Genomic DNA, 27551 nt, shown 5'->3' with positions numbered 1-27551 from the left:
AAGCCGCATCGCTCCTTGCTTAGGTGGCACTACTGCGCTGCCTATGAAAACGAAATGGTTTAAACGTATGTTTAAACGTATCTTTCGTTTTATCTTTGCTTTTTTTGTAAATTGTTTATGTTTTTTCTCATCTTTATGTATATATTATTTTTTCTAAGCTAGTCTTCCATCTTACATTTCTCTGCCATTCTCTGCCGTTGGCAAAGGTCTTCGGATATAGAGCCGAAACGTTTGGACTTTTATTCTTATAAATAAAAAAAACAAGTTTTTTAAACTGAAAGTAAGGAGCGACAATAAAACTTAACACGAACAGAAATTATTCCGTATATGAAAGGGGCTGTCCGCTCATCAACACCTAGAACTTTACGCTAGAGTTTTTTTTATTGTTTTAAAAAACAAAGTTGTATGACAGAGTCAAACTTTAGCGCAAAGAGCGAGGCGTTGAGGAGGGGACAGCCCCGTTCATATACGGACTAATTTCTGTTCATTTTAAGTTTTAATGTCGCTCCTTACTTTCAGTTAAAAAAAACTTGTTTTTTTTATTTAATTTCTGAACGTTTTTGAATTAATGCAGGTTTTGATCTTGGCTCACCGTACATGAATAATTAAAACAATATTTTCATATTAATTTACTTTTATTTAGTTAAATGGCTTTCTCGAAACTTGTTTAATTATGTTTACGAACGTTTTTATTAGTAATAAATATACGTAACTTACGAATTAACTTACGTAACGAACTTCTATATTCATATATTTTTAATTTGATTTTTAGGGGGTTCACCCCCTAGTCAATACCTTGCTCTTCAAGCGAAAGTTCGAATTTTGTTCAAACTATTTAAAAACGACCGCTTAATCACAAAGTCCGTTAATTAGAATAAATAGCTCTTATGAAAGTACTAAATAATCTTTGGCTTAAAGAGCGAGGTATTGACTACGGGGTGAACCCAATCATTTATGTAATATTTTCTGTTCGTTTGAAGTTTCGATGTTGCTGCTATTGTAGTTGAAATACTTGTTTTTTATGTATTAAATTTCTGATCTTTTTTTAAATAATGCTGGGAAGTCCGGCGTCCCCTTCATAGAAATGTCCCTTCCCCCATCAAAACGTCCTTCATGGAAAGATCCCCCCACATAACCCCCGCCCCCCCCCCCCCCCCACTACCAGGAAAAATCTCCCATGAAAACGTCTGTATACTTCCAAATAACCAATGTTATATGTTAACATCGGGTAAAGTTCATAACTTTCAGTCCTCCCCCCGGGAACTTCGGGGGATTAAGTCATCCTAAAAGACATAATTATTATATTTTCGAACATGCTGAACAAAATGGCTATCTCAAAATTTTGATCAGATGACTTTGGGAAAAAAATGAGGGTGGGAGGGGGCCTAGTTGCCCTCCATTTTTATTGGTCACTTAAAAAGGGCACTAGAACTTTCAATTTCCATTCCAATGAGCCCTCCCACGATATTCTAGGACAACTGGTTCGATACGATCACCCCTGGGGAAAAAAAAAACAACAAACAAACAAATAAACACGCACCCGTGATCTTTCTTCTGGCAAAAAATGCAAAATTCCACATTTTTGTAGATGGGAGCTTGAAACCTCGACAGTAGGGTTCTCTGATACGCTGAATATGATTGTGTGATTTTCATTAAGGTTATATCGATTTTAGAGGGTCTTTCCCACTTTTTTCAAAATTTTGATGGGTACAATTAAACTTAATTAAACTTATATATTTGAAATCAGCATTAAAACCTGATTCTTTTAGTGTATCTATTTGTATCAAAATACCGTTTTCTATAGTTTCGGTTACCATTGAGCTGGGTCGCTCCTTATTTACAGTTCGTTACCACGAACTGTTTGATGAGCACAAAAAGTTTTGGTTTTTTCTTTCGAAGTTCACTGTTTTATTAAAAGTTTTACTCATTTTTGATATTTTTTATTTGTTTTACTTGTAAGTTTTATAACAGTCTATATTGAAGTATGTTTTCCATAAATATTCTGTAAAATAATTTAATAAACTTTTAAGGTACAAGCTAGGAACAAATTTGAGCTGTTTTTTATTTCCATGGGGGATTCCTTAATATAAATTTAATGTTTAGATTGGGAATAAAACGGAAAATATTTCCTACTATAAAAAAGTTGTTAAATTTAAACCTGAAGAACGGGAAAAAAAAAAAAAAAAAAAAAAAAAATAAAAATTAAAGGCAAAAACCTCTGCCCTGATTCGTTTTTACTATTGCTTAAGTAAAAAAAAGTTTTTTAAACTAAAAGTAAGGAGCAACATTAAAACTTACAACGAACAGAAATCACTACACATATGAAGGGGGGTGCCTCCTCCTCAACACCTCATGTTTACGCTAAAGTTTTTTTTAGCACTTTTAAAAAGCTTCTTGTTGTTCAAATTAAACGACTCTTGTGTTTCAGGAGTCGTCCGTAAAGATTAGGGACAAAATTCAAACTTTAGCGTCAAGAGCGAGGTGTTGAGGGATAGGCACCCCCCTTTATATACGTAATAATTTCTGTTTGTTTCAAGTTTTAATGTTGTTCCAGACTTTCAGTTGAAACAACTTTTTTTTATATTTAATTTCTGATTGTTTTTTAAATAATCCCAGGAAATATGGCCCCACTTCCACGGAGAAATACCTTTGCCATGGAAATATCCTCTAGGCAATTCAATTCCGGTGAAAATTTACAAAGGACAATTACCCTTTACAACTCCACGAATAAAATTGAGACGGAAAAGAGAAAGCAAGATGTACAAAAATAATTTTTTATAGAAATTCTTGCAAATTCCCGTACTGTATAATTTCCTCTGTCAAGTTTACCCCCTGGAAACTTCCCTCCCCATGGAAAATTCCTCCATGGAAAACCCCCCAGCAGAATTTTTTGTCCCGACCCTTGAAAATTAAACGACCCTTGTGTTTCGGGAGTCGTTCTTAAAGAATTGGGACAGAATTCAAACTTTACCGTAAAAAGCGAGGTGTTGAGGAGGAGGCAATTACCCTCATATACGTAATAATTTCTGTTCGTTTGAAGTTTTAGTGTTGCTCCTTACTTTCAGTTGAAAATCTAATTTTTTTTATTTAATTTCTGATCATTTTTTAAATAATCCCAGGAAATCCGGCCCCACCTCCACGGAGAAATACCCTCCCCACGGGAATGTCCTCAGAACAATTCAATCCCGGTGAAAATTTACCCGAGACAATTACCCTTGACAACTCCACGCGTAAAATTGACACGGAAAAGAGAAAGCAACAAATATAAAAAGAATTTTGTACAGGAATTCTCGCAAATTCACCCAGTGTATAATTTCCCCTGAGAAGATCACCCCTTGGAAACTTCCCTCCCCGTAGAAAATTTCCCCGTGGAAAAAACCCCAGCAGAAAATTTGTTCCCCCCAAAAATGTATGCATGTTTCCCAATAACAAATACTATGCGTAAACAATGGGCAAATTTTATAACTTAAAGACCTTTCCCCTGGGGCTGTGGGGGGAAGGGGTCATGTTAAATCCAAAGGCATATTTATTGGGTCTTTCAGCTATGACGAACATATGACTATCTCAAAATTTTGATCTGACGGTTCTGGGGAAAAATGGGATGGGGGAGGGGTCCCAGTTGCCCTCCAATTTTTGTCGCTTTAAAAGGGCACTAGAACTTTCAATTTCCCTTTGAATGAGCCCTTTCACGATATTATAGGACCACTAAGTCAATACGATCGCCCCTGGGAAAAATAAAATAAAATGAACACGCATCCGTGATCTTTCTTCTGGCAAAAAGAAATAAAAAAAAAAAATAAAAAATCGCAGATAGGAGCTTGAAACCTCGACAGTATGGTTTCTGATACGCTGAATCTGATGGTGTGATTTTAATTAATATTTTATGATTTTTATGGGGTGATGTCCCTTTTTTTTTAAATCAGGCAAATTTTTTCAAGCTCGTAGCCGTTAATGGGCAAGAATAAACTTAATGAAACTTATATATTTGAAATCAGCATAATAAGAAATTCTCTTAACATATCTTTTGACGTTTCTTGGAGTTTTGGTTACTAATGAGCCAGGTCACTCCTTACTTACAGTTCGTTGCCAGGAACTGTTTAAGTAGTAGCATATAGCAGAACAAGGTCAGTAGAGGGGCCATGATTACTTTTAACGCACCCATAGGCGTGACTCCTTTCTTCCAATTATTGTTTAACGGCACAAGAAGAAGGTTTAGCGGCGCTCCCCTCTTTTGGCGACCAGGTGGCACAATTTTGTTTCTAGGCAAGAGTCCTGGATATTTCAGTATGATTAATTGGAATGTGGTCGGGAAACTAGAAAAGCGGTAATACTAAGGAAAATGAACAAGGGGAATGGAACTCCTAGTCCCTCACACCATTGCAAAGCAGTCAACTGAAAATATTTCTGCCGGAGCCCTCTGATGTCACGGCATCCATAGAAAAATTAACATGGGATTATAGACGCATCCATAGGAAAATTAACATGGGGGTTTAAACGCATCCATAGGGAAATTAACATGGGATTTTCAACGCATCAGTGTTTCCAGGTGCTAGACTTCCCAGGTGGTAGACTCCCCCACGAGGTTTTTCTATTAAAAACCTCAGAGGATCATTATGGAACATGTCTAATATTTCCCCTTAGCAGCCGCCATTTTTTTAGCACATTAGATAAGTGGGGCTACAAGCCCCTAAAGCCGTCACACCTGTGCAACGCGCTTAACGGTTCTATTAAAGGGAACACAGTTGGAAAGACTCCCATGACACACTCCTCTGGACTCCAATAACGGCACCCCGTTTCAAAGACTCCCCGTTTTCAACGGACAGGTTTAATAGGCTTGACGCAATTTAATGTAAGCTTACGACAGGAATCCACGGGGGAATCCCAGCTTATAACGTAACGGCAGAACACACATTATTTAATGACAGTGCAAATATCACTGTCACGTAATACCTCTTCGACTTTTTTATTTTCACCCAAAACAGTCAAAGTATTTTTTCTTTCTTCAACTTAATGGTGGCACACAGTTTATGTAAGGCCAGCGCATCATACGCAATGTCGGCATACATTGCTGAAACTTATATTCCATACATGAGTCGCCTTTCTCTCTTCATGCCTTATAAGAACGTCAGGAATTATGATTTTTTTTCCCCTGGAACACCTTTGTAGGGTTTAATGTTTCTTGACAATAAGCCATAATCGCGTTTTGTGGCGGTAAAGGAAGGAAGACTAAAACTTATATTCTTTAAAAGAGTTGTTTTCTGCTAGAACTGCCAAGTTTTACTTAACACAAAAAAAGTTTCTCTTCGAAGTAACAACTTTTTCCTTAAAACTAACAAATTTTCACTTAAGACTATCAAATGTCTCTTGAAAGTAAAAGGTTTGTCTTAGTAGTAACAATTCTTTTCTAATAGCAGCAAGTTTTTCTTAACACTAACAAATTTTCTCTTCAAAGTAACAACTTTTTTCCTTAATACTAACAAACACTTACTTAAAACTATCATATCTCCTTGGAAGTAAGAGGTTTTTTCTTAATAATAAAAAAAAATTCTATTAGCACCGAGTTTTCCGTCAAAGATATCAAATTTCTCTTAGAGCTAACAGTTTTTTGTTTATGATATCAAGTTTTTTGCCAGAAGTACCAAGGTATTCTTAACACTAAAAAATTTTCTCTTCGAAGTAACAACTTTTTCATTAATACTAACAAAGTTTTACTTAGTAGCATCGAATTTCTTTTGGAAGTGATACTTGTTTTTAAATAGTAAAAAGTTGTTTCTAATAACAGCAAGTTTTTCGTCAAAGATACAAATTTCTCTTAGAAGTAAACTTTTTTGTTTATGATAACAAGTTTTTTGTTAGAAGTAACAAGTTTTTCTTAACGCTAAGAAATTTGCTCTTTGAAGTAACAAATTTTTTCTTTAATACTAACAAACTTAACTTAATATTATAAAATTTCTCTTGGAAGTAACAGGTTTTTCTTTATAGTAACAATTTGTTTCTAATAGCAGCAAGTTTTCCGTCAAAGATAACAAATTTCTCATAGAAGTAACAATTTTTTTTTTATGATAACAAGTTTTCTGTCAGAAGTACTAAGTTTTTCTTAACACTAACAAATTTTCTGTTCGAGGTAATAACTTTTTTCCTTAGTAATAACACACTTTTAGTCAACACTACCAAATGTCTATTGGATGTAACAGCTAGTTCTTAATAGTAACATTTTTATTTCTAATAGCAGCAAATTTTACGTCAAAGATAATAAATTTCTCTTAGAAGTAACCGATTTTTGTTTATGATAACAAGTTTTCTGTTAGAAGTACCAAGTTTTTTCTTAACACTAACAAATTTTCTCTTCAAAATAATAACTTTTTTCCTTAATACTAACAAACTTTTTCTTTATTCTATCAAATTTTTCTTGATAGTAACACCTTTTTCTTAATAGTAACAATTTTTTTCTAATAGCAGCAAGTTTTCCGTCAAAGATAACAGATTTCTCTTAGAAGTAACATTTTTTTTGTTTAACAAGTTGTCTCTTAGAACAAGCAAGTTTTTTCTTAACACTAGCAAATTTTTCTCTTTGAGGTAACAAATTTTTTCCTTAATTACTATCTTTTACTTAATACTATCAAATTTCTCTCGGAACTGACAGGTTTTCCATAATAGTAAAAAAAAAATTTCTAATAGCAGCAAGTTTTCCGTCAAAGATAACAAATTTCTCTTAGAATTAACAATTTCTTTCTGTTTATAGTAACAAGTTTTCTATTAGATGTAGCAAGTTTTTCTTAACCCTAAAAATTTTTCTCTTCAAAGTATCAACTTTTTACTTAATACTAACAAACGTTTACTTAACTCTATCATATTTCTCTTAGAAGTAACAGGTTTTTTCTTAATAGTAGCAAATTCTGTCAAAGAGCATCAAGTTTTTCCTCAAAGATAAGTAATTTCTCCTAGAAGTAACAATTTTTCCATCAGTGATACCAAGTTTTCTGTTAGAAGTAGAAAGTTTTCCGTCAAAAATAAAATATTTTCCTTAGAATTATAAATTATTTGTTTATGATAAGAAGTTTTCTGTCAAAAGTAGCAAGTTTTTCTTCGCACTAACAAATTTTCTCTTCAAAATAACAGCTTTTTCCTTAATACTAAAAACATTTACTTAATAAATCAAATTTCTTTTGGAAATAACAGGTTTCTTATTAATAGTAAAAAAATTCTAATAGCACCCTGTTTTTCGTCAAAGATGAGAATTTTGTCTTAGAAATATCAATTTTCTTCACATTTAAGTTAGGTTCATTTAACTTAGGTTAACATGACCACTCATGTTAACCTAAGTTAAATGAACCCAGCTTAAACGTAGAGAAAATTGGTAGTTCTAAGAGAAATATTTCCTCTTTGACGGAGAATTTGCTACTATTAGAGAAATTGTTTTACTATTAAACCTGTTATTTCCAAAAGAAATTTGATAGTATTAATTAAATGTTTGTTAGTACTAAGGAAAAAGTTGTTACTTCGAAGAGAAAATTTGTTAATGTTAAGAAAAACTTGCTACTTCCTACAGAAAATATGTTATCATAAACAAAAAATTGATACTTCTAAGAAAAAATTGCTATTTGAAGGAAAACTGGCTACTTGTAACAGAAAACTTGTTATCACTGATGAAAAAATTGTTACTTGATGAAAGACAATGTGCCAAAAATGGGTAGGAATCTTGCCAATACTGAAGAAATATTAGAACACCTGGAATCCCTGGTTCTCGGCGTCCAGGAATGGACTGAGTATTTTGATTACGTGTGATTTATTATTTTCATTTGTTAATAAACCCATTGAACTTGAACCTTCCAGGGGTGGGTGGGAACAATAATTTCTCGTAACAGAATTTCTCCTTTGCACGTTTTGATATTTTGCTGATAAAATGCCCACCCTGGGCTGCGTGAGGGTTGAGACAAAAGGAAGTTATGCAAAAATTGGGGGCTCTGTTGAATTAGGGTTCAGTTAAACTGGCTCAGTTGCACGGTTACAAACATGGGCTTGACTTGCCAAAACTTGAATCGCGGGATTTTAAGCATAATTTTTAACAAGAAATGCCTGAAAATTGTCTTGGGGGGTGGGTGGGACGATGTCAGAGGGGATGTTACGGTGCAGTAATAGTGTGCCACTGTAGGGTTAAATGCTTGGAGTATCACACTCTAGCAAAGAAATGGGCGACTTCTCGGTGTTCGAGTAAAAAAAAACACTGTTTAATGAGATTCACTAGCTTTTTTCGGTGATAAAGGGTTGCAAATGCTCTAAAGCTGTTGAGGGCTGGTGCCAGTGTGGAAGATGGAGGGGGGGGGGGGCTGCTGGCGTTGAGTGTTTTGTTGGGTATCATTATAGACTTGGGTTGCAAAAACTTGAATCACGGAATTTAAATGTATGATCTTTATTATGAAATGACTAAAAATTTCTTTATAATGATGACGTGATTTCAGGGGGGGGGGCAATCAAGTAATGTGATTTTGGTGTGAATTTCTTGGACTATCACTCTCTAGCAAAGAAATGACAGACTTCTCGGTGTTCAAGTAAAAACCACCGTTTAATTTAGATTCACTAGCTTATTTTCGGAGCAAAAAGGTTGAAAATTTCATAGGGGGTGGTGGGATGGTGCCTTGTAGATGACAGAGGAAGATGCAGGGCTGGTATGTAATGGCATGGTGGTTTGGAGTGTTTTGGAGGCTATTATGATAGGTTTAGGATTGCAAAAACTTGAATCAGAGGATTGAAGTATAATTTTTAACAAGAAATTACTGAAAACTTGTCTCGGAGGAGATGAGGCAATATCAGAAGAGTGTCAAAGAGCAGCGATAGTGTGCCAATGTTGCATGGATTGCTTGGAGTATCTCTCTCTAGCAGCAAAATGACGACTTCTCGATGTTCAAAAATATAATGTTTGAGATTCACTAGCTTGTTTTCAGAGTGAAATGGTTAAAAACATCCTAGAGGGCTGAGGGGTGGTGCCACGTGAATGGCAGGAAGGATGGCTTGTAAAGGTGTGATGGCGTGGAGTGTTTTGGAGGCTGTTATGATAGGCTTAGTATTGCGAAAATTTGAATCAGAGGGTTGAAGTATAATTTTTAACAATAAATACTGAAAGATGTCTTGGGGGATGGAGCGATGTCAGAGGAGATGCCAAGGAGCAGTAATATTTTGACATTCTGGGCTGAATTGCCTGGAATATCACTCTCTAGCAAAGAAATGGGTGACTTCTCGGTGTTCAGCAAAAAAACCCTGTTTAATTTAGGTTCACTAGCTTATTTTCGGAGCGAAAAAGTTGGAGATGTCTTAGGGAGTGGGGGAATGGTGCCTTGTGTATGACGGAGGGGGGCGGAGTTTGGTATGTAATGTCACAGCGGTGTGGAATGTTTTGGAAGCTATTATGATGGGCCTGGCTTGTGAAAGCCAGGAATCAATGGTTCAAGTATAATTTTTAACAAGAAATGCCTGAAGGATGTCTTGGGGGAGATGGGGCAATGTCAGTGGGGTGCCACAGAGCAGTAATAGTATGGCACTGTTGCATGTGTTGCTTTGGACTAGTACACTCTAGGGCTTAAAGATAAGACATGAGGTATTAATTGAATTTTTCGGTATAGGGGGACTGAAATCTAACATTCCCTTCTAAGAAACGATGCGTTTCGTTAAAAGTCCTTCAAAAATACCTCTTAATATGGTTTAAATGTACCACTAATATAAGCTCGCCCTCTCAAAATGATTATTAGGGGGGGGGGGGTAGCCGAATACGGTCAGGATATTGTTAAATATTCATAAGTTTAGCTAAAAGAAAACGGGGTATTTTCCTCAGAAGTTCTTAATAGGGTATAAATTTGCATCTAATATCAGCGATATCCCCCTGGTATTGCGTGCTAGGATGTTTTTTTCTATAATACATGGTTCTTTTGCATATATTATGATAAGCCTCTTTTCACGTTTTGTTTTTTTGTCGTGTTTTTAACTACTTTTTTCTATGTTTTCAATATTTACGTAAGTTGGGTTTTACGAATTAAAACTTTTATTTACATGCTCTATGTTTTCAAGATGTATGGCTTAGGACGATTAATGTGATTTTACAATTTAAGCACCCTTTAGTCTGTATCGCTATTAATATCTTGTGAGTAATTGTCTCCGCGAGCCTGTCAAATTTGGGCAGTAACACACCGTTCTAGCGTGTGCAAAAAATGGGGAATTTCAAGTGTCGCGCAATAGGTATTTTTTGGAATATAATGAGTTGCACAGGGTATTTCGAAAAACTTGTTGGCTCTCTTAGTTTGGGCACAAATCTGCTAGAAGAAAATTGACCTTTCGAGTCCTGGCGGGGTCAAGAACTAAAGAAAAAAAGACACAACTTAGGAAATAAAAAATCCTCTAACGTTTCGAGTGAAAAACAATATGCCAAAAAGGGTATTATCTAGCAGTGATGCATGCCGACATTGCGTAAGATGTGCTGGCCTTACATAAAGCTATTGCCGCCATTAAGTTAAAGAAAGAAAAATGCTTTGTATGTTTCAGGCAAAAAATGAAAATATCGAAGAGGTAATGCGTGACAGTGATGTTTGCACTGTCATTAAATAACGTGTGTGCTGTCGTTACTTTATAAGCGGAGATTCACCCGTGGACTCCTGTCTCAAGGCCACATAAAATTGTGTCAAGCATATTACACCTGACCGTTGGAAACGGGTTGTGTTGTGACGTTATTGGAGTCCAGAGAAGTGTGTCATGGGAGTCTTGCCTATTCTGTTCCCTTTAATAGAACTGGTGACCTCGTTGCACAGATGTGACGGCTTTAGAGATGGGTAGCTCCACTTATCTAATGTGCTAAAAAAATGGTGATTGCTAAGGGGAAATATTAGACATGTTCCATAATGGTCGCCTGAGGTTTTTAATAGACAAACATCATGGGGAAGTCTACCACCTGGGAAATCTAGCACCTGGAAACAGGGCTGCGGTTGAAATCCCATGTTAATTTATCTCTCGATGCGTTTAAAATCTCATGTTAGTTTTCCTATGGATGCGTTTAAAATCCCATGTAAAATACCCTATGGATGCGTTTAAAATCCAATGCTAGTATCCTATGGATACGTTTAAAATCCCATGTTGATTTTCCTATGGATGCAGTGACGTCAGAGGGCTCCGGTAGAGATCTTTCCAGCTGACTGCATTGCACAGGTATGAGGGACTAGGAGCTCCATTCCCCTCGTTTATTTTCCTTATTATTACTAGTTTTCTATTATCCCCACCACATTCCAATTAATCATACTGAAACATCCAGGACTCTTGCCAAGAAAACAAAATTGCGGCACCTGGTTGCCAAAAGAGGGATGCGCCGATAAACAATTGGAAGAAAGGAGTAGGGCATATGGGCGCGTTTAAAGTAATCATGGCCCAATACTAAGGTGTGAGAAGGTGTAACTTACATTTTTTTTGTTTTTTATTTCTGGGTTCGGCTTTTGAGTTGTAATTCATATCTCGCGTACGATTTTTGACAAAGAAGAAGAGAAACTCTATCTCTACAATGGCTTAAGATAATCTGTTGATGTCTTATCTAACACATAATTCTAAATAATTTTGATAATTTCGCGGTTTTCTGAATAAAAGAATGTCCTTCATTGTTCTTGTGAAGTAGACTTTTAATCTTTTCTCTAAAATATTCAAAGAGATATTTGTTTTTCCAAAGATGGTGATTTTGAAAAGTGATCTCACCTCTATTGATTAGTAACTTATTTACTACATCCACATAGTTTCTTTCTTGAACGAAATTTCTTTGGAAAGAGGTATTGACCAGCTCCTACCCACCCTGGGACTCTAAGTATTCAGCCTTGAGGCCCCCTGGGGATGGTTTTGCGCTTAGATTTTAACGAAGTAAGTTGAATAGTGACGTTTAGGTAAGCTTTATATATAATGTAAGTTCTTTTTACAGAGGAGGGGGACATGAACCCCTGACACATGCTCTAACCTGCACGTTTAAAAGCGTTTAAAAGTTTTTTATTCAGTTATACCTTGTCAGTTTGATCTTGCCAGTTAAACCTTTGTGAAGCAACGTTCCTGGAGGATAACTAGGAGCTAAACAGTGGTAAGGAACGTTGACTTCCAAACCACAAAAAGACTGAAGTTGCAAGTCAATTTTACGGTGCTTTTGCCCTACATCTTTCTATACTTTCTTTATTACACCGACTGTATTTCTTATTTCAGATATCCCTTAGTTCCTTGTTAAACTATATTTTTTTTCCCATTAGTTCTTTCTTCACCTGGCTAACAGTCATAATTCTATTGAAACCAGTCGTCTAATTAATTATGAAAAAGGAACTAAATGAAACAGTCTTATTATTAAATTAAAATTTCACATTTAAAGCTAGGAATAGACTTAGAAATTTTTTCAAAGGACTATTACCAGGACATTTTTATTCTTATGGTTTGTTGGACCAGAGACGACGGTAATTTGTAATCGGTCGTGATGATTATCCAGGATTTTTCAAGACGGGTAATCCCAGATTTGACCATCGTTTTTAACGATTGTAATCCTTAAAAAGAAGTTTAATAGATAATACCCTAAGATTTACCTCTATTAGAGGCTTGAACTTGTTAAAAGCCGTCACAATGACTTACGAATTTCTCTTTTACTAGATAAATCAATATTAAAAACTATATAAACCAACACAAACACGTTGTTCAGATACTTGCAAAATTATAAATTTTTATCAAATGGATAGGAACTTTTGGGTAGACTCGGAACGCAAAGTATTGAAGCATCATCTGTCACTGGCAATAAGCCCATTAGAAAACATTAGACGGAAAAAACCCTTAATTTGAGACCTAAGCCCTTGTGTATTCATCTTTTTGAGAATGGATCTGTTTAAAATCAAGACATTTTGACTTTAATGAGTACTTCCTATTAACAATTTCAAAGTGGTGTAATTTATTACTATTATGCATAATCATCAGTTTTCCTTCTCCCCCTCCTGAAAAACCTCGAAAAAAAAATCCTTTTAACTGCACACAGCCTCAGGGGCGTATCCAGGATTTCCTTAGGGGGGGGGCGCAAATTAGGTTGATCCGATAAACTTGCGTTAGGAGCAAGTTTAATTAACGCAAGGTTGCGTTAATTAAGTAAACTACCCTACTTTACTCTACGTCAAGGGGGCACCCCTCGCCCCCTGGATCTGCCACTGCACAGTCTTATTCCTTATCCTAAAGTCGAACCACACCTAACTATAAGCTACATAAATTTCTGGAGGAAGTATATTTACTTCTTTTTTATTTTAGTCTTGGTCTTTTGAACAGGGCATTACTAAAAAACACCTTCTGTCTTGCCTAAGTGTGTGATTACAAGTATAGGCTTAAAAGGACTAACTTCTTTTTGGAATGGTGTGTCTGACTCCTGACACCTTTGTATATGTGAAAGAGGTTCAGCCTCAGAATTACAATTTGGGGTAGGTCTAGCATAAGGAAAGCCATCTATAGACAAAATATCTTCTAAGAAAAAGTACATATATAAAACCATGTTTATTTGATAATATAAAGCAACATTGTATTAGCTAATTCAAAAAATGTCATAAATTTTCATTTGGCATATTGCTGTTCTTTTGTGAATCTATTTATCTATTTGTAGGTTATTTACTTTATGTTCCAATACCTTAGTAGAAGGGCTTACTTAGTTTTTTTTTTTTTTTTTTTTTTTTTTTTTTTTTTTGGTAGTGCAAGGTGATAGCCCGTCTTAGACACTATTTCGTTGTTTTTTTATTTTTTATTTTACCTTCTTCTTGTCTCCAATCTTAATGTGTGCAGTGACGTCAATTTACAAAAATCTAGGGTAGGGCCAAATATATTTTTAATACCTAGGATGGGCAAATTTGTCGGAGTTTTTCAATGGAAATACCAAAAAATGAGGCTTTCTTCCTTGATGCTAACCCAAACGAGATATTTTTCAAAGGGTTAAGGGTTGGGGCACAAAAACCTAGGAGCAGAAATGAATAGTTAGCTGTTCCTGTTTGACAAGTCAAAACGGAAAAAAATATATTTTGTGTGCTAGGAATTAGTTATACGAGTAGCCTCCCATATTTTCCGCTTTAAAAGTCTTAGGAGCTTAAAGCCTAAAATCGTTGTAGTCAGTATTCTACTCAGTAACGTAGAAGGGTGGGGGGATAATGATCAAGACCCCGCTGTTTCCCCATCATGCAAAAGGCAAGACGATAATAACGAATTTTCTGAAGACAGTGAATAAAATAAAAAAAGGTAAACTAAGCAAATATTTCAGCTATATGAACAATAGGCGTCTTCAGCGAAATATAATGTAAAATAAAAAAAAAATAAAAAAACAATTATGTTTCGTTTAGTTTTATCGTTACCTTATAGACGAACTTTAGAAAATACTTTATTTATGGGTTACATTATATTACGCTGAAGACCCATAAGTTATATAGCAGACATATTCGTTTAGGTTGTATACACATATTTTATTTACTATCTTCAGCGAATTCCTCGTTATGTTTTGTACATGGGGGTATTTCCTTGGTGGCGGGTAGCCAGCTGCCTAGTAGGGAGTGGAGAGGGACTTACCGGTTTCGGCCAGAACTTACACTTTGGATACTTTTGAAGATTTTGATTGCGAGGCTGTGAGGTTATTAGGGGAATATTGTCTATCCTTGACCTCAAGCGATGCATTTGTTTCTATGCAATTTAATGTAGTTTTCATAATATCCTGCTATATTTTATTTTTCTAAGAAAACACTTTCATCAACTCTGAATTCAAGTAATTAAAGATTATTTCATAATCTGCAGTATTCCTCGAAATTTGTTTCCTTGCTTCGAATTTCCTTTTCAATTTCCTTACCCCGTTTAAGATGATTAATTTAATGTGTCGAAATCAAAATAATAAGAAAGGCGTATTAGATCAAATTTTATAACTAAAAGCTCCAATTTGAAAGAGATTCCGTGATTTCAAGCACGGGGAAGTAAAACTTTCATGTGTATCAAAAATCGTTACAGTGATGGCGCAAAATAGGCCGGCAGATTTATTAAAAGGCTGGCTAGTACGATCAGACACAATCTAAAATGAATTCTCTGAAGTTTTTGACATCAAATCACTCTCAACCGTTTTATACATTAAAGGATTAAGTAAACAAAATGCCAATGGTAGTGGTGTATCATCGTCATTAACGGTAGAGCCGTTCAAAGGAAAGACCCCCCGGTTGCAGATAAAAACCGTTCCTGTTCTGATATTTTTACGATTTTTGTTCAGGGGGAGGGTCATTTCTATTTAAGGGGGGCTACATAAAAAAAAATTACAAAGCGCATTAGAGATTCGTTTATATGCATTGTTGTTACTCTTTTACGAGTCAGAAAAAAATTGGTGGCGGGGGGGGGGTCAAATACGGTACCTCCCTGAATACATCGTTTTGCCAAACAGTGTAGAATTAACGGGATGGTCTTTTAAATAGCTTTTAGAACTTGGATCAGATTTCCAAATAAACAACAGAAAACCAAAAGCCGATACCTAATTTACCGGAAATCTTAGAAAAACCGTTGGACTTCCCCCGTTTTGTGCCGGAGATAGAGATACTAAGTTTTAATGAAACTTACATAACCAGAAAGTGGGAATTCTATTCTTTCGATTAAGCAGAGCAGAATGTTCTTTTGAAAGTTCAAGAAAGGGCAGTCCCTAAAAATGTTCTAGAATACCTGCTCGAAAAACTCTAGAAATCAGATATCCTTGACCGGTTTGGGAGTTCCCTGTGGTGCCACCTAGTTTGATTGATGAGTTCGCTGACAAAAGGGAAATAAAAATTTACTGTCTTTTCTGTCAAAATTCACTGTCAAACTACAAAATCTCGACAGCTTTGGATGATGGCTAGTCCCATGCGAGAATTTGCCCTTTGTCTTTGAGACGGTCAGCCAACGCTAAGGCTCCAGCCTCAGGATTACCAGAGGATTACGATGAGGACAACCAGCTTGAAGAGGATAAATTGATGAAGAATAGTGAATCTTAATTCAATTCATGCTGAAGAAAAGCTAGAGGTGTCTGGAGCAAAAGAACAGTCATCATCCAAACGACAGAGCAATAGAGGTATTTTTGTTTTAGGAATTATATTGCAAACAATTAAAGTCACGTTGGAGCCTATGGATTTTGTAATTCTGATAACAATCTTTAAAGTTACTACAACTTTAGTAAAGTATACTAGTCTGAAATTATTTTAGAACAATCATAATCTAATAGATGTACTAGAAGTTTAGTCAGTAATACCAAAATAAACTTAGAAAAATAGAAAACCTTTTTACGTAAAATTGCCAATTCCCGAGGTAAAATTACTTACTTTAAAACATTTTATTAATTTTGATAGTAACTTAACTAGTTTTTAGAGTAAAATTATTTACTCCTGTAGTTAAATTGCTATGTTTCATAGCAAAATTACAAATTTTTACATTATAATTACTAACTTTCATTACAAAATCACTAATTTTTGGAGTAAAAACCCCAAAATGTTTGAAGTATAGTCACTATTTTTTTAGTTGAATTTGTAATAGTTTTGTAAAAATATGATATTTTATTCAAGTGGTGCTAGGATCCAGGCAACTTCTTGTCCATAAAATTTCTGAAAGACCTTTACATTATTCCTTAAAAATGGAAAGCGCTGATCTCTTTTGAATGCCCTGAAAAAGACGTTGCATGTATTCCATAGTTGTTTGAAGTTTAATACTATAATCGTTCACGCAGCATTTTCATAGCTCTTGGGTCTTTACATCCGCTATTGCATCATAGTATAGTTTATAGAAGCTGCGCGAAAAGACGATCTATAAGCTTTGAAATATAACCCAAAGACGTATAATTTTTAATTTATTTACTTGCTTACTTCGACTTAATTCCTCCGACAGCTAGTGGCGTATAGGGCAGCAAGAGTTGAACTCCATGTCGGACGACCCTGAGCTAAAACCTACAGCTTGACGGATTCAGCCTATTGCCTTGGCTTCTAGGGAAAAACTAATCGTGGTCCCTTGTCAACCCCCCTTCCAGAGGCCTGGAGATGTCCAGCACCAACAGTCGTATGAAAACCTTCCTTGTCTTATTTAAATCTCGTGGCGCCAGTACCCCTACCTTCTTAGTCTGACTTCGTCGATTATCGTAGTGAAAGACCTGATCTGGGTGTTAGGTACTTAATTAGTCTAGATAGTTGCAAGAATTCCTCGCTGGCAATTGCTCTTATATCCGACCAACCTTTTCTCTACAGCTTTAGACAGACTCAAGGATTCACATCCATATAGTTACTTTAACACCGTCAATGAGGTTTATCAGTTTCGGTCGAAGTTGATCAATGTGATTTGTGATATTTTGCATCGTTTTAAAGAAGAGACCAGGTATAAAACTGAAAAATACAGCTTTAAAAAAAATCTTCATGAAAGTTTCAAAACAGGCAGGTTCAACTAAAAAAAGTAAAAGGAATAGAAACGCGAGAAACAGGTGAGTTATGTTAAACATACGGGAAAATATGAAAAAGAGCTTAGAACACCTTGAAGTTTTTGGGAGGTTAGATCATCCCACCTTCCGCTGATGTATTCATGCCTGCCTCGTGAGTACGTTCAACCCAACACTTGAGCTCATTGAGTAATTAAATCAATTACCTAGTGACCATCCGTGACTCGTTGACATTCAGAGACCATCAAGTGACTCGATCGCTCAGGTTTGAATCCTATTATAAGGAGCCAAGTCTGAGCTCATATTCGCTATAAGGCATTTCCTTCTAAAAGGAGTTGTAAGAGACTGGAGGAACCAGATGTTTTCAATGAAGATGTCAGTTAAAAATCGCCAGTAATAATAACCTATATCTCACCTTTTCCGTGCATATTGATGATAGACACTCTGTCGAGACAGTTATCATTTACAAAGAGAGATAATTTTTTTTAAATTAGTTTAAAGAAGGGCTCCTAAAATTTAATTTTACTGTAAGTTTGTCCCATGTGTCAATTGAACAACAGGTGAAGCTTTTTGATTATAAGCCTCATTTTCAAGGACATAAGTGAGAGTAAAATTACGACGAGCTACAGTCGTAGTCTTGACTTTAGCGAGGATTATTTCGGGAATATTCTCAAAAGAAGCTTGAGGCTCTGTAATGTCATGTACACTGAGCTATCTGCCATAGAAGAGCATATTTCCCATGAGCATGGTTGAAATGCAGCAGAGCATTGACGATCTTATGACATGATTTTACAGAAGCTTTAGTTGAGCTATATGAGTCCTTAGTGGCTCTGAAAAATATATAAGCATGGTCAATCGTAAGCCTGATCCAAGTTTCTTACAACAGTAAATGGAAGCTACTTGAGAAAAAATCCTAGTAATGTAAGAACAAGCATCAGTGTTCTAGAAAAAGGGAATCACAGTCTACTGAAGAAATAAGCATGAAATATCCAAACACATATACAACTGTAAGAAAATAAAGCCTTAAATCTGAGTGTTGACCGACTTTGAATTACAGTAAACCCTCATGAAAAAATATTGGTAAGCAATAATGCAGCCACATAAAGCCACATGAAAACACATGCAGCCTTTCTGCGCAGATGATTCGCGTTTTTTGATAATAAGCTAGTCGTTCATTTGTGTGCTTCAGTCTTAAGGCTTTTAATCCCTGCTTGAAAAAAAGACTTTGTGGGTTTTTTAAACTGTCCAAGTTATTTGTTTTCTATTTTTTTGCAAGTTTTGTGATATATAGTCCTTTTGACTGAATTATAATTTTGTTTTATTGTGTTGTTGGAAAAATAAGATAGAAATTGGTTGTCCTGGCTCATCTGTTTGAGCTATTTAAGCTGTCTGTATGAACAACAGAGATAATTAGATCAAATATATTTTAGTGCGAAGCTAGTCAGGCTAAGTTCTAGAAATTGGCAGCGGCCCAAATATGTTTTGTTATGTCTAGATTTTAATCCTTTTACAACACTGTCATGCCAAAAGTCATGTCTGACATTTTCATACTTCTGAGATAGTTACCAAAAAACGTTTACTATGCTGTTTTGGAAGAAAATATCGGGCGGGCAATGTATATTCAATGGAATTTTTATGTTCCTTATCTATATTACCCTGCTGATTCTCTCTCTGAGAACAGGTTGGTAAACTGTTTTGGCAATTATATCAGAACTGCGAAACTGTCAGCTGCGATCTTTAGGCAGAACAGCGACGATTTCTAAGAGAAATTTTTGTTACAATGCCTAGTTTCAATCAGAAAATAGCTTTGACGCTAGAAACTAAAAGAAAAAGAGACAAATTCGTAATCAATATCAGCTTTAAATCGTTAAAATTTGAAATCAATTTTCCTTTGAAAAATATACAAGGAAAGCTCTTAATTTGAATTTTAGAAAGTAAATATTATTCTTTTACGCTACATGACTGGCAATAAGATTCCTCTTTAGATGCCCCTAGGCGAGCTAGTGAGTACCTGGAAAATATTGTTAATCCATCATTCCTTAAACTATTTTTCATAACTGTTTCTGGAAAGGCTCCGTTAGCGACTAGAAAACACTGGAAAGCTTTCCAGCGAAGACTCATTTACACAGAGAGCGAAGTCTTAATTAGGAGACTGAATGCGCTGTGGTCGTCAATAACTTGCCTTGATGAATAATTAAAAAGTACTCAATTGCCTTTTTTTGCTTGAGGAAATGAAATGAAATTGCCTCAAGCGGCGAAGAATGGAACACAAAAACAGAATATGGAATTTGAAAAAAGTCACGCTAAAATGTAATCCATCCCGAATTAAAAGTAGGGAAACAAAATATTTAAGGTTTGTTAGGCCTGGTAATCGATAAACATTTCTGTGATGAGTAGAAAACATTTGATTGAGAAGGTCTGTTCAACTTTTTCTCATATTTTCTAATTAATGGGAAAGGAGGGAAATAGAAAGGAATTTAAAGCGAGTTTTTTTTCAAGCAAAAGCTTGTTCATTGTAAAAGAAAGAAAGAAAAGAAGGAAAAAACGCAAAAGAGAAAATGTCAATGTTCCAAATGAGGGGTATAATCATTTCCAAATACAAATTAATAACACATGTCGACTATCATCCTTCGCGATCATGTCATGATGACATTAAGCAAAAATAAAGAAAATGATAATACCATCTCTATGGACACATTTACTACTACTCCTACTACTACTACTACTACTGCTACTACTACTACCAATGCGACGACTACGACTATTACTTCTGCTACTACTACTACTACATTTACTACTACTACTACTACTACTACTACCACTACTACCACTACTACTACTACCGGTACTTATATGATAAACCCCAACCGCTCCAGTTGTTCATTCATTGACATATTATAGAACCTTTTTCTTTTCGTTAGTTTCCTTCAGCTTAGCGTAATAAAAGACAAAGAGAAGTGACAGAATAGATAAAAAATATGTAATTTGGGCTAAATATTTGCACGTTGGGGGGGGGGGGGTAAAGTATTTGGACAGTGTGAAGTTAGAAAATAATTCTTACTACATAGTATCCAAATAATTGTACCAAACACATTAGGCATGCAGACCCGCTATACTTTACCGCCATCCCCCTAATGTGGAAATATATAGCCCAAATTTGTTTCTAAAGTATTATATTTTTATCATAATTAGGTACATTTCATCAGGATTGAGCGTAAGAGAAACATAATAGAAGAATATTAAGTCGGGGGTATATCATATCAGTACCCTACTACTACTAGAAACTCACTGCAGCGACAAAGTGCCTGAGGCCAACACAGCTGCGCACGCACCTCCTCCTCTTCAATCTGTTCAAAGCTTCACTCTTTACCCTCCCATGAAGTTCCAGTTTGCTTTAAATCCTCCGTAATGACCTCTTCCCACCCCATTCACGGAAGACCTCCTTGTTGTTTGGCCTCAGACGAGTATCATTTGGGTGGGGGTAAGGGGGGCATTTGCCTCCCCCCATAATGTGGGGGGATATTATATATCCCATGCCCCTTGACTATCCGGATATGGACCCCTCTTGACCCCCCCCCCCCAATGCTGGAAATTCACCCCTGCCTCAGATGGATGGCCAAAAAGTATCTTTGAGAATCTTTAATCTCAAAGATCTGTGAGAATTCTCTGATTAACGATTAAAATCAAACAGTTCGTGGTAACGAACTCTAAGTAAGGAGCGACTCGGCTCAATGGTAACCAAAACTCTAAAAAAAGAAATTTTGGTACCAGTAAATACATCTTAGGAGTCAGATTTTCATTTTGATTTCAAATATATAAGTTTAATCACGTTCATATATAACCGTCAAAAGTTACGCGCCTGAGAAAATTTTGCTGATTTTCGAAAAAAGAGGGACAGACCCCCTAAAAGTTATAGAAACTTAATGAAAGTCACACCATCATATTCAGCGTATCAGAGAACCCTACTGTAGAGGTTTCAAGCTCTTATCTACAAAAATGTGGAATTTTGCATTTTTTGCCATAAGAAAGATCACGGATGCGTGTTTATTTGTTTTTTGTTTTTGTTTTTTTTTATTTTCCCCAGGGGTGATCGTATCGACCCAGTGGTCCTAGAATATCGTGCGAGGGCTCATTGGAACGGAAATTAACTGGAACTTCCAACTTCCACATTGGAACTCCCACGCTCATTGTTTTCCCAAAGTCACCTGGTCAAAATTTTGAGATAGCCATTTTGTTCAGCATGGTCGAAAATATTATAAATATGTCTTTAGGTTGACTTAATCCCTTGAATCCCGTAGGAGGAGGGCTGAAAGTTATGACCTTTACCCAATATTAACATCAAGTATTGGTTATTGGGACCCAGCTCAATGGTAATCGAAACTCTAGAAAACGGTTATTTTGATACAAATAGATACATCAAAAGAATTGGATGTTAATGCTGATTTCAAATATATAAGTTTCATCAAGTTTAATCATACCTATCAAAAGTTACGTGCCTGAGGAAATTTGGCTGATTTTCGAAAAAAGGGGGAAAGACCCCTTTAAAGTTATAGAACCTTAATGAAAATCACACCATCATATTGCGCGTATTAGAGAACCCTAATGTGGAGGTTTCAACCTCCCATCTACAAAAATGTGGAATTTTACATTTTTTGCCAGAAGAAAGATCACGGATGCGTGTTTATTTTTTTTTTTTTTCCAGGGGTGATCGTATCGACCCAGTGGTCCTAGAATATCGTGGGAGGGCTCATTGGAATGGAAATTAAAAGTTCTAGTGCCCTTTTTAAGTGACCAAAAAAAATGGAGGGCAACTACGCCCCCTCCCACGCTCATTGTTTTCCCAAAGTCACCTGATCAAAATTTGTAGATAGCCATTTTATTCAGCATGTTCGAACATATTAAAAGTATGTCTTTTAGAATGACTTAATCCCCTGAAGTTCCCGGGAGGAGGGCTGAAAGTTATGAACTTTACCCAATGTTAACATAATCATAGTATTGGTTATTGGGAAGTATACAGTACAGACGTTTTCAGGGGATATTTTTCCTGGTAGTGAGGGGGGGGGGTATTGACTTGGTAGTGAGGTCGGGCAGGGACGTACGCAGGGAGGGGGGCCCCCGGGCTCAACCCCCCCCCCCCCCCCGAAATCTCACGATTTTTTTATTTTCCCATATTTTTCTGACTTTTCTCACAGAATAATGGGTTGGAAAGATTTGCCCCCCCCCCCCCGAAACAAATTCCCCCCCCCCCCAAAAAAAAACAATTTCCTGCGTACGTGCCTGGAGTCGAGGGTTATGTAGGAGGATCTTCCCATGAAGGAAGTTTTCAAGGGGGAAGGGACATTGCTATGAAGGGGACGGCGGACTTCCCCGCATTATTTAAAAAAAGATCAGAAATTAAATATAAAAAAATAAGTTTTTCAACTGCAAAAGCAGCAACATCAAAAGTTTAAACAAACAGAAAATATTACATATATGATTGGGTTCACCCCTAGTCAATACCTCACTCTTTAAGCCAGAGATTTTTTAGTACTTTCATAAGAGCTATTTATTCTAATTAACGGCCTTTGTGATTAAGCGGTCATTTTTAAAGAATTGGATCAAAATTTGAACTTTCGCTTAAAGAGCAAGGTATTGACTAGGGGGCGAACCCCCTAATATACGTATTAAAAATATATGAATATAGAAGTTCGTTACGTAAGTTAATTCGTAAGTTACGCATATTTATTACTAATAAAAACGTTCGTAAATAAAATGAGACAAGTTTCGAGAAAGCCATTTAAACAAATAAAAGTAAATTAATATGAAAATTTTGTTTTAATTATTCATGTACTGTGAGCCAAGATCAAAACCTGCATTTATTCAAAAACGTTCAAAAATTAAATAAAAAAAACAAGTTTTTTTTAACTGAAAGTAAGGAGCGACATTAACATATAAAACTAGCAGAAATTATTCCGTATACGAAAGGGGCTTTCCCCTCCTCAACGCCTCGCTCTTTACGCTAAAGTTTTTATTGTTTTAAAATTAAAGTTGTGAGACAGAGTCAAACTTTAGCGTAAAGAGCAAGGCGTTGAGGAGGGGAAAGCCCCTTTCATATACTGAATAATGTCTGTTTGTTTTAAGTTTTAATGTCGCTCCTTGCTTTCAGTTAAAAAAAACTTGTTTTTTTATTTAATTATATAACGTAGCCTAGTCATCTTAACCTTTCTTTCATTATAACAATATAAAGAAGGCTTGAACCACGTTTTCCGTTCAACTTACTGTTGAATTACGGTCAGTCGAACAGGTACGTAAAATTGTTTTTAGACATTTCCCCTGGAAAGACATTTAGCAAATACTCCTTAGCCTTTTGAAGCGCCCACGCTTAAGAGCCATACTATCGTCATTCCTGTGGCTTCCGATAGTTTGCAGACCTATTTTCCTATTTTTCTAAACTTTTCTTTCAGGATGTTAAAAAATGCCCTGTTCCTCGACTATTCTACTTTTTACATCTTTACTGGATCCAGCCCTTTAAATAATAATACTACCCAAGTAACGAAGTTATCCACTTGATCGATTTTCTTGTTACCTAACATCATATCTTTGCCCTAATTTATTGCTATCGAGGGGCTAATAACTGACCGTCGCAGGTGTCCCTTCCTTCGTGCCTCCGGCTATGCCTCCGTGCCTCCGGCATGGAGGCACGTGCCACCGTGCCACCGGCACACCAGAAACAGCGTGTTCCTGGAAGCGAAGGAACACGGTTTTATCTTTGGGTTATGGAAAACGTACGCCGTGTTTTTTACGACGTCAAACTTTCTCCTCTTGAGAGGTTATCTTTACTTGGTCGTGTTGTTTACTGCGTTTGACATTGGAGATCCTGGGTCCTAAAAAGTGGACATTATGCTTTGAACGAGAATTTTATTACCACAAACCTTTACCATTGCCTAGAGATAAATATGCATTCCCTAGTGCTCCTCATTCGTCGATTCAAACGGCTTGGGCTCAAACGTCTTTTCAAACTCTCCGACATGAATATCCAGCCGTTTCCAGATTTTTTTAGGAAGATGCGGTCTCAAACCAGCACTTACAGTACTGTAATAAACTTTTCGTTCCTCCAACTTCTACATCGAATTCTTCGATATGAAAGTATAACGGATTTTGAAGCTCAATATTCTAATGAACAGTTGTCCTTGCCGAAAGCCAAGCGAGTCAGATCCATTGGTGTTGTTCTGTCAGTTCCGATTTTTCTTTACCCGGGGACGATGAAATCAAGCTCGAGCTAGGGCGAGCTCGTATTGAAAGCCAGCGAATAATGAAAGCCTTGATACCCGACGACGGACTTTCTGCTTTCGGTCACTAAGTACTGAATGTTCGTCTTTCTGTACTTCACGACAGTGACTCAGTTGATGACTCAGAGGAAAATACTCTGTCCGATAAGCAGGAAAAGGCTTCCGCGACTGACACTGAATCGGGCTCAGAAAGTGACGGCATCTTTGAAGATTTGCCAGTGATTGCTCACTGTGTGAAACACCAAGTTGAGAAAAATTGGGTTAGTGAGCCTGTGACGAACATGAAGTCTTGTCAAGACTACATGTCTTGTCAAGACTTCTCACGGCTCCATAACACCAATAAAAAAATCCACGCTGTTGTGGCTTCAGAGGGAAAGCTCTGAGAAGCTGAGTAGTAACCGATTAAAACGGGTGATGGTCTAGGGCCGACGAGTAGGACTACGTGAGTCGCCACAAACCAATGCAGAGGTCGGTGTGAAATCGGAATTGCGTATCGGTGAATGGTGCGTTTACAGACCGGTTGGCAGGGGAAAGAGAGTATTAGTTGGGCGGGTCATACTGTTTGGCTACTTGTCTGGGCGAAGATGCCACTCTGTTGACACGAAGAATATGGCGATTCCGTTCCTTGACGACATAGGAATTCTGTGCCAGTGGTTCCGGCTGAATACTGATCTCACATTAACTGCCGCATTGGTAGACCAGGGTTACTGTGACTCCAGCCTGTATATCATGCATTCAGCAGAACTCGTTTCTATGGAAATTGGCACCAACATTGTCTATGTCTTTGACTCAGACGTCTTCACAAAGCTGAATTCATTTATCCAGAAGAAAGGGTTCCACTTTTTTGATGTCTCGTCAGCATCGCAATCATCATGTTAAAAATGGCACCTAAACCCAAAACTGACTTCAAGACCATAACCACCACCATCGCCATGTTCTGTGTGTCAACAGAAGGAATTTTGTTTAACATTTTTCAGGGGTAGTTGTTATTTTTTTCCCTCCCTCCTCCTCTCCACTCGGTGATATTTTAATACAAAGACATATAAATCTTACAACTTTATACATTATCATATCACCTAAACTTAAAAAAAAAAAATTATTTTATACCAGTCAATGTATTAGTGGACATGAAGGCATACTACCATTTAACTTATTCTTGACAAATATCTATCGCTCCCCCAGTTCCAGGGTGTCCTTCCCCCTCTAGGAGACGCTTTTCCGGTGGCATTTTTTCTTCAATTTCTTAAAATTCATATCCTTCAATTTTCACTAATACGAATTTGAATTTTAAAGGTGGTCATCCAAAAGACTTACTATTACATCTTTAAAATTTTTTAAAACACAAAAAAAAAAAACTATTGGCTCTTCCATATACAGGGCGTCCTCCTTCCACATTATACCCATTATTGCATAAGCACTTTTTTTCTTCTTTTTTTTCCTTTTTTCAGCCCTTTTTACGACCAACCTTAATCAACAAAAAAAAAAAAAAATACAACCAACCCATCAACAAAACACCAAAAATAACCTTAATACCGACGTGCATGAGGGCACAGAACAGAATCTTGAACCATGTCTCCTACGGACGAGAAGACCACCCAGGGCGGGACTGGTCCTTCCAGCTAAAGTCCGTTGGCCCCTCGTGCCCCATTCCCTTGAGTTCTTGATGAAATTTTATGAGTCTCAAATACATTCCGAGATATAGGGCAGCGGAAGCGATGAATACCATCGGAAAACTTGTTATGCTCAGTAGAAGACTTAGTAGTAGAAGACTTAGTGTTTTTACTTGTGCTAACCGACCTTAGTTTGATTTACTGAAGCTCATTTGTCCAGTTTCTTAGGGTTGTCATTTGAGCTGTGATTATCGAGATGATTACTGAAACGTACCAATAAATATCTGAGAAACGAGTTATTTTTTTTAGTTAGTTGCTTTACTTAGCGCTTTTTAAAAATAACTCGGTAGTAACAGTTTTTCTGACTGTTGCTTTACAGTTTTCTCTTCAAATACCCAACGGCCTGGATTCAACACCAAGAAAGTCGAATTCTAAGTACATTCGGGAAAAGGGGACCAGCGTTTCCTCCGGATTCTTTCGCGTCAAAGCAGCAGATTCCTTTTTTTTTTAGTACAATTAATAATCCAAGATCCAAGGGTGTGTCTTGGCACAGCCACTGAACAGAAAAGCAGGTATGATAAAAGGGAAAGAGACATGTGAAGACTTGATAAAAGGCAACTTTTACCGCTGGTCAAGCCATATTGAATATGGCTGAGAAGCGTGACGTCAATTCTTCGGCGGGAAATTAAAATAGCGATGAAACGTGGATGTGTAGACACGTTTTTTCGGAACTTTGGCGAATTGTTTTGGCCTAAAATATTTGTCGTAGATCCTACTAATCCACCAGAACGTTTTCACTTCGAAATAATACTAGGGATATTGACAATCAGTTGTTAGTTACAACTAGAGACCCCGTTTCACGGTACTTTGAATTTCGCACCTTGCTTTTTACGTCATCAACGTGCAACCCTATGTTGTATAACTTAAAAACCGTGTGCCGGGATTTTTTTTTTGAAATTTCGAGATTTTTTTTTGAAGAAAAATAAGAATTTTATTTTTGAGCTGGTGGCAACGCTGCATGTGTAATAGGAAAAAGTGACACCATCAGTGCCATCGTAGGGTTACCTAGTTTTTGCATGGATATCAACAGCTTGCAGTCCTCCGTTCTTCTTCTTTAGGTACATATCAGTTTTTTTCAGTCTTGGGGGTTCTTTTCCTTGCCAAATAAACCCGTAAATGATTTTTTCCAAGTTTTAAATATCGCTTTTGAAGGTGCTGAAATGTTCGACATATACCGAATAACAGGCA

Source organism: Artemia sp. Qi Xiang Cuo, chromosome 5, assembly GCF_049724085.1.
Source record: "Artemia sp. Qi Xiang Cuo chromosome 5, ASM4972408v1, whole genome shotgun sequence".
Taxonomy (NCBI): domain Eukaryota; kingdom Metazoa; phylum Arthropoda; class Branchiopoda; order Anostraca; family Artemiidae; genus Artemia; species Artemia sp. Qi Xiang Cuo.
The sequence above is the reverse complement of the archived record's forward strand: the minus strand, read 5'-3'. Positions refer to the sequence as shown.